The sequence below is a fragment of the Idiotropiscis lumnitzeri genome, chromosome 2 (genome assembly GCF_059441095.1).
Source record: "Idiotropiscis lumnitzeri isolate Australia: NSW breed Sydney's pygmy pipehorse chromosome 2, RoL_Ilum_1.0, whole genome shotgun sequence".
Lineage (NCBI taxonomy): Eukaryota > Metazoa > Chordata > Actinopteri > Syngnathiformes > Syngnathidae > Idiotropiscis > Idiotropiscis lumnitzeri.
Genome location: NC_142392.1, coordinates 7,644,580 through 7,651,632, shown reverse-complemented (window position 1 = coordinate 7,651,632; position 7,053 = coordinate 7,644,580).

Genomic DNA, 7,053 nt, shown 5'->3' with positions numbered 1-7,053 from the left:
GTTGCCATAGTAACGCACTCACCGGTGTCCGGATACTGATCCCTGAGTGACGCCGCTCCTTGTCGTCATTATCTCTCGTAGCATTTTATTTATTCTTTTGATATATTTTCCTGCTTAGACCTCTTATCAATATTTTTGTTTCGTTTTTTTTTTTTATCATTGTTTTCCATGTCCTCGTCACTGTACTCGCATAGCTCAACAAAAACCCAATCCCACTCCGCATACTGTGTACCTTAATGTGTGTATTGACTGACTGTATCTTCACGGCACTGATAATAACATCCTGGACGTGTATGATCACATGTAAAATACCACAAAATTATAAATAAAAAAATAATAATTATGAAATCTGTGTGTTGAATAACATTACTGTTAATTGTATGATGCAACATGTGAATTTCATACTATGGTTGTCCATACAGGTAAAGATCATGATAGTAAAGCATAAAAAAGAAATGTTTTATTTTTCAAAATGGTTTCAGCCAAAAATGAGTTTGTCACACCAACCAAGGCAACATTACTATTACTCAGATTATAAGAAAAAAAACATCTACAATTTATCATAAAGCTAAATTTGGTTTTGACCAGTTGTCACAGCAGCTAGCATACCGAGGCATGATTAGCATTAAGTGCTAACCGAATATTCAATACAATACGATAAAACTTGATTTATACAGTTCATTTCACAACAGCTGCGGCTGTAACAAAGCAACTTAAATTGGTATTGAAACCAAATTTGACCGTATTTATTTCTAAAGAATTCAGTCAACAATTTTAAAATGTATCTGAAATGACCGTTACAGTTGGAGTGTATAAATTGTTTGCTCATCCTACAATGCAGGCCGTCAATGATGCCAATCCAAATGTATGCTATTTTCACGATAAATAGACATACAATTGGACAATTACGTATTTTTGTTGTGGTTGGTTGGAAAAACATTACATTACTTCAACAAGGGGGAACTCAATGACGCGTACTTTCGTTAGTTTCATATTTATTTATTTTCTTCAAACTACCTAATGACTTGTTGTTTACACTTTTGGCCACTAGATGTCAGCAGACACAAATCACAATCACAATAAGTCACGACAATACATAATGATAAACCGTATTAAGTATTTTTGTTTTTTTTCAGAAATCACGTAACACTGAACCAACTGGTGACTGTGATTTTTGTTATTTAAATGAGAATTGAAAAATCTGCTTGAGAATGTAGCCGATTTTAGGGAGATGGCAACTGTCAAAAAAACAACTTAATACCAAGAGGGTAAAGGAAATGTTTTTTAATATATATTTTATCATAATCATTCAAGGACAAGCGTTCTAACGGTCCCAATCAGATGATCAAAAAAGTAAAACATGCTGCAATTTTTGAAAAGTAATATATTCTTGTTATCTTGTTACCTTATGCTATAGTTGGTCTCTTTCAATGTCAGCCAGTCACCTCTTTGAGTATATCGCTCAAAATGCAAAATAAATACACTTGCAATGAGCCACAACTCAGCTCCAGCTTCTGACTTCCGTCACTATGCCACTGCCAACACATGAATTATACGGTATGGACAGTAATAACACTCTTTTATTAGATTTTGTTATACAATACAGTGCTATTTTCATTATTTCTGTATTTAAACCACATAATGCAAGTAGAGTGCGGGGGTCCCATTTTCCCATTTGCCAATAAATTGGTGGCTCCTGTATGTGGTCGTGGTTGCTAGGAGACATGCAGACTTGTTGGCTGGCGTTTCGGGATATTGGGAGAAAGAGGGCAGACCATGTAGAGAAAGGAGGAGAAATGTAAGATTTAGGGTACGTCGTCATGGCGACTGAAGAGGGAAAAGATGGAGAGCAATTTTACGTGCCCACCCCTTTGGTAATGTGGCGCCAAAGCGTTCTCACTGATTCTCATTACATTGTTCTGACATATGAACAAAATGGTGGCCGTGGACCAGACTTTACTTCACGAGGCTATTACTCACCCGAGAGATGGGTGTTATTTATTCATTAGCGAGGTTATTAATAATCCCAGTGACTAGTCGCTGGCTAAACGGATGCTCGTGGGGATCAAATGGGTTAATTGATAATAAATGAGCTCATGTGTGGTGCAGCATGGCTGGCAAAGTTGCGCTGGCTCAGCATCGTGTTTACCCCCCCACCCCAACTCGTCCCACCTCTGTGCTATCAACACCATGAAAAGAACTGCTGCAGTGAGCCACTCTCATTCACAGCTGGATTAACAGAACGTCCAGTTGTCTATTTTGGTGTTTATTTCTCTTCTACCCGAAATGACACTGAGGGTGCAGAGTAGCAATGCTCTGTCCTCCCCCGGACTTGCGACGCGGCTATTTTTAGAATGAGGAATGACTTCGGGGGAACACCTTTTTGTGAAGCAGCCTGAAACATACCCGAAACATAATCGTTGACAATTCGTGTGAAATTGTTTGCTTTCTCAAGGCAGAATTATAGGAGTTCAGAACATTCATTTTCTCTCAAGCACGTCCTGATTAAAGGCTAATTAAAAATGGTGACTTTTAGCTGACTGCAATTTATGATCCGTTCAGGCCCGGGAATCCCAATCGTCCCGAGTCTGTGTGGTTAGCACTGGCTTTCACCGGCGATGGATGGCTGAAACAACAACGGAGGAGGAGGAGGAGGAGGAGGGGGAGTTTGCTAAGCAATCAAAGGACGCCGGGCGATGACTCAGAGATTTCGGAGGCGCTGTCTCCTCCGGTTGCCAGCCCGGCCCGTCTAGTGTGGCCGACATTTTGCTGACTCCTCGCCGCCTTATCAGATGTTTGCCATCGCTTTGGTTGCGCCTGCAGACTTAAGACTGGCATAAGGCTTGGAAAAAATGTTTGGATAGTGTTACAGTGGGTTCAACTTTTTTTTTTCTCATTCGGTACAGAACCTTCAGTAAATACAGTTTGAATTGATTTGTTTTACGTCCTGTTTTTATTTGTGCAATACCTTCATATATTGGCTGGACTTTTGAAAATGTCTTCCATAGCGCTAATGGAAGTCTAAAAGCAACGCCGCTCAACCGTCTCGTTCGGCAGGATGCTGCTGAAGTGCTCATCTAACTTTGATCATAAATGTTTTGCGTTGCTGATTGATGCCATTTGAAAGAATCAGTGCTCTTCTATTCTGCCTCCCAACTTTTTCCCTTGGCACAAAGATGTAGACTGGGGGGGGGGGGGTGGTCGGGTAAGATGAGTGTTGAGCTGGTGAGAAAACTGAGCTTCTGAAAATATTCAACATTATGCAAATGGAGCTATTAATAGTAGTCGGAAACGGCGGCTCTGCTTCAAGTGGACTAAATTACATGTCACGCAGCCGGGGTGATGATTAACTCTGTCACGCTCCGGAGTAAATAAACCTGATCAAATAGACTTGAGTGTGTGTGCGCTTGTACAGAAAATCACCCACACTCTTGTCAGTAAAGCAAAAAGGATGGAGAATATGTCAGCCGTCAACAGATAAACACGTGTGATGAAAGCAGCACAAACTGTGGGGATGACTCAGTGAGCGTGGATGAAGTCGGAGGGAAGGAGGACCCCGGGGAGGGAGGGGGGGGGCACTTTTCATTACAGATGCTCCCGAGCGCAGTGGCGAGATGCGACGATACCCGGGAATGAAGGTGACTATTTTCGATTGCTTTTGTTTTAAACCTGCCAGGGAAGCGGCCTGGGATATAAATTGTGGATGACTGGCACGCCAGGAAACAAGTGATGAAGGCAAAGGCCAGCTTTGATGTGTCCAAGTATTGTTGAACAATTTGGAGTTCAACCAGAATTTCCTGAAAAAGTTTCACACACTAATTTTAACAAGCAGGTGCTAAAGTGAATACCAGAGCTGGGCACTTGACCCTTTTTTGACAGTCAGTCCCCCACCCTCCAGCCGCGATCTCTGTACCGTTTCGGTCTCGACCCTCCGGCCTTAGTCATAAAAATTGTCGGTCCCCGGCCCCCTTCCGCAGGTGGGAGGCAGGTGATGTCACAATAAGGAAATACAGGCATGCTTGAACGCACGCTGCTGTCTCACGTCTCCTCATACCCAAACAGTTGGAGTTCCGCTTTTGACCGTTCCAAGGCAATTTTTGTCGTTTGCCCATTTCACGAGTAGGTTCATCACACGCATATTCGGGCTGATTCGTAAGACGGACTAAAATCCAGCTTCGAACCCTTTCTCTTCCAAAAATGGGCATCCGGTCGGGTCTGAGGGCTTGACCGTTCCACCCCCGGGGCGGACTGCCCAGCTATGGTAAATACACTTATCATGCACTCCAACACTTCTGACAATATATTTGTTTATTAAATCACCGCCCGTACAGATTTTATTGTAGCCCTAGATTGACTTTTGACTCAAATTAGGTCCTCAACCATCGGTCTGCGGGTCACTCCGGACCGGGCCACAGTGGGCCACACGGAAGGAAAAAAAAAACTTGCAGTAATTCCGGTTTATTTATTATTCAAGGCTAAAAATATTTTATTTTGAAAATTAACCAGCTTCTCTCCTGACAGATTTGATGCAGGTCACGCTAATTGTCACATCGCGCTAATATTAAACTCACATGCTAGCAAAACGAGTAAAAAAAATGAGGCAAGGTTGCCAGACTTATATGGAGCGGTCCAGAAAATATTTTTTGGCGACCTCTGAATTAGACCGTCAGCCCGTACTGTTGTAACGAGTCTAAATGTAATCGGTATCCCCTTGTTTTTGTCACAGGTGCATCAATGTCAATCCCCCCCCCCTGTCCCTCAATCCCGCTATTCCATATTCAGCACATAGGCTGCACGTCGCACCCCGCCCTGCCCCGACTGCATTCCTGCTTTTGCCGCTGACAATGACGCCCAACGAGCCGACCCAGGCACTTTCTATTGAACCTGAGGATTAGAACCCACTTGTCTCTTTAGAGCCCCCCCCCCCCCCCTCCCCGAACATAGCGTGCATAGGTTGCCGCTCATAGATTCACGCCCTCACCAATGGAAAAGTCCGACACAGGTACATCATTGTTATGTCCGGCCTGGCTTTTTTACTGTAAGTTGCGCTATTCCAAAAAGGGTCACGTTGTTTTTTTTTTTTTTCTTTCAACTGTATGTGAGTTGTAAAAGTCCAATGAGATTTTTCTTGTCGTCATTCGCTGAAGTTAATAGGCGACAGAGGCCATGAATAAGATATGGAGGTGACGCCTCAAGTTCAAAACTCTCATTCATTTCCAATCGCAACTTTCTAAATGTTTTTTATTGCGCGGTAAAAATATATTCTAAATCCCCGCCGGGGACGATTAATGTCATTGGTTTTGAACGGCTGGTCAGGCCCGTGTGGCGACAACAGTGAACAGGATTACAGAACAGCTTGACAGCACAAAGATGATTTTTTTATTTTTTTTTTCGTTTCACCATGGGGCTATTTTTAAGCACTGTCAAATCAACCCCGAGAGACTGCTGGGGGGGGGGGGGGTGTTTATTTATATATTTTTTTTATTTTCCTTAATTAACGATAATGGAGGCAGCGGGATTTTCGCGGCGATGACAGCGGCCGATTAACCTCGCATTCGGGATTCCTTTCATCCCCATCCACTTTATTTGGAGCGGCGGTCAGTGACTGTTATGTACCAATAATCCCATTTCATCCCGGGGAAGATTGTTAATTCAACATACCTGATCACATATTGTTCTTGAGCACATTTACTTACATTCATTCTTCAAGAAATTTTGTTTTTTTTCATCCAGAGATGCCGAATAGCAGGTGGCAAGGATCCACTCCACATCTCCCACTTTATTCAATTTCATGTGATTAACGCCATCGATTAGCGCGACTTTCGCGTCGACCTTCAAGACCCCCCCCCCTCCCGGATTGGTTCGATACCGCTCGGAAAGGAGAATAATAAAAAGAGGGCCCGTCGCCTTGTGATGCAACATCGCGACAATGCCGAGAGGATCACAGCTGGCGGCTCAGCTTGTAACCCTTGGAAACCGGCAGCCCTCCCCTCCCCTGCCCTGCCCTCCCGCTGCCCCATCAGCCTCCCAAATCTTATTCCCTGCTTGTTATGCAACAGGGGTTTATGCCATGTGCTACGGGCTAGTTAAGTATTTATCAAGCCTCTTGTGTAAGCGGTGGACAGGCGGCGGCTGCCAGTTGACCCGACGCCGTCTTGCCTCAACTCTTCATCAGTTTTCATCACATTCACTCTCAAGTGCTTGTGTGTTTCCCTCCCCGCAGGAGGCTCCTGACTCATCCCTTCAATTTGACAATTTGCTCCCGTATTTTGCCAGTAATACTCCCATCCGATGCGGCATCACGACGACTCCTGACTGAGGCGTCACAGAGTCAGTGGCGACAACCTGCAAATGGCAGTTTTTTGTGATTTAAAAAAACAAATTGCAAAATCTCTCATACGCGTCTGAGGGAATCTGTTATGCTCCAATAAAACCGTGGTTGAACATTTTTGGTTCTAATTCCAAAAGGTTTCTATGGCGCATGCACACCTACTGGCAACATCAAGGTTTGGCTGTTATGAAGGAATTATGGACAGTTCAAAAATCCTCAATCAGAATTAACAACGAAAGCATCTGCAAGAAAGCCCCCCGCCCATAAAAATTGTAACTAACTTAGTAGATCGGCTGATATTTATTTGGGGACAGTCAAAGACACGTTGCATACTTGAGTCATAAGCGGGTGTGCACACTTGCGCAACCACATTTTGTAAGTTGGTTGTTTATACTTTCCCTCTCGATAAGATTGAAAAGTCAAACTAAAAACAAGCAGGTTATAAGTCATTAATGGTAAAAAAAAAAAAAAAAAAAAAAAATCGCAATCTCGGTTATTTATATCTGAAAACCATGGCATTTGAAAATGGGATGTGTGGAATTTTTATAACGAGCTACGAGAATGACATTCCGATATCCCACCACTTGAGTGAAGTAAAATGCGGTGTTGTTTATTTCATGTGACGAAACAATCCAGTGAAAGACACAAAAAGAAAAGCACACTCGCAAGGAGCTGCTTTGGTCCACTACTCACACAGACGCTCACACGCGGACGAACCAACT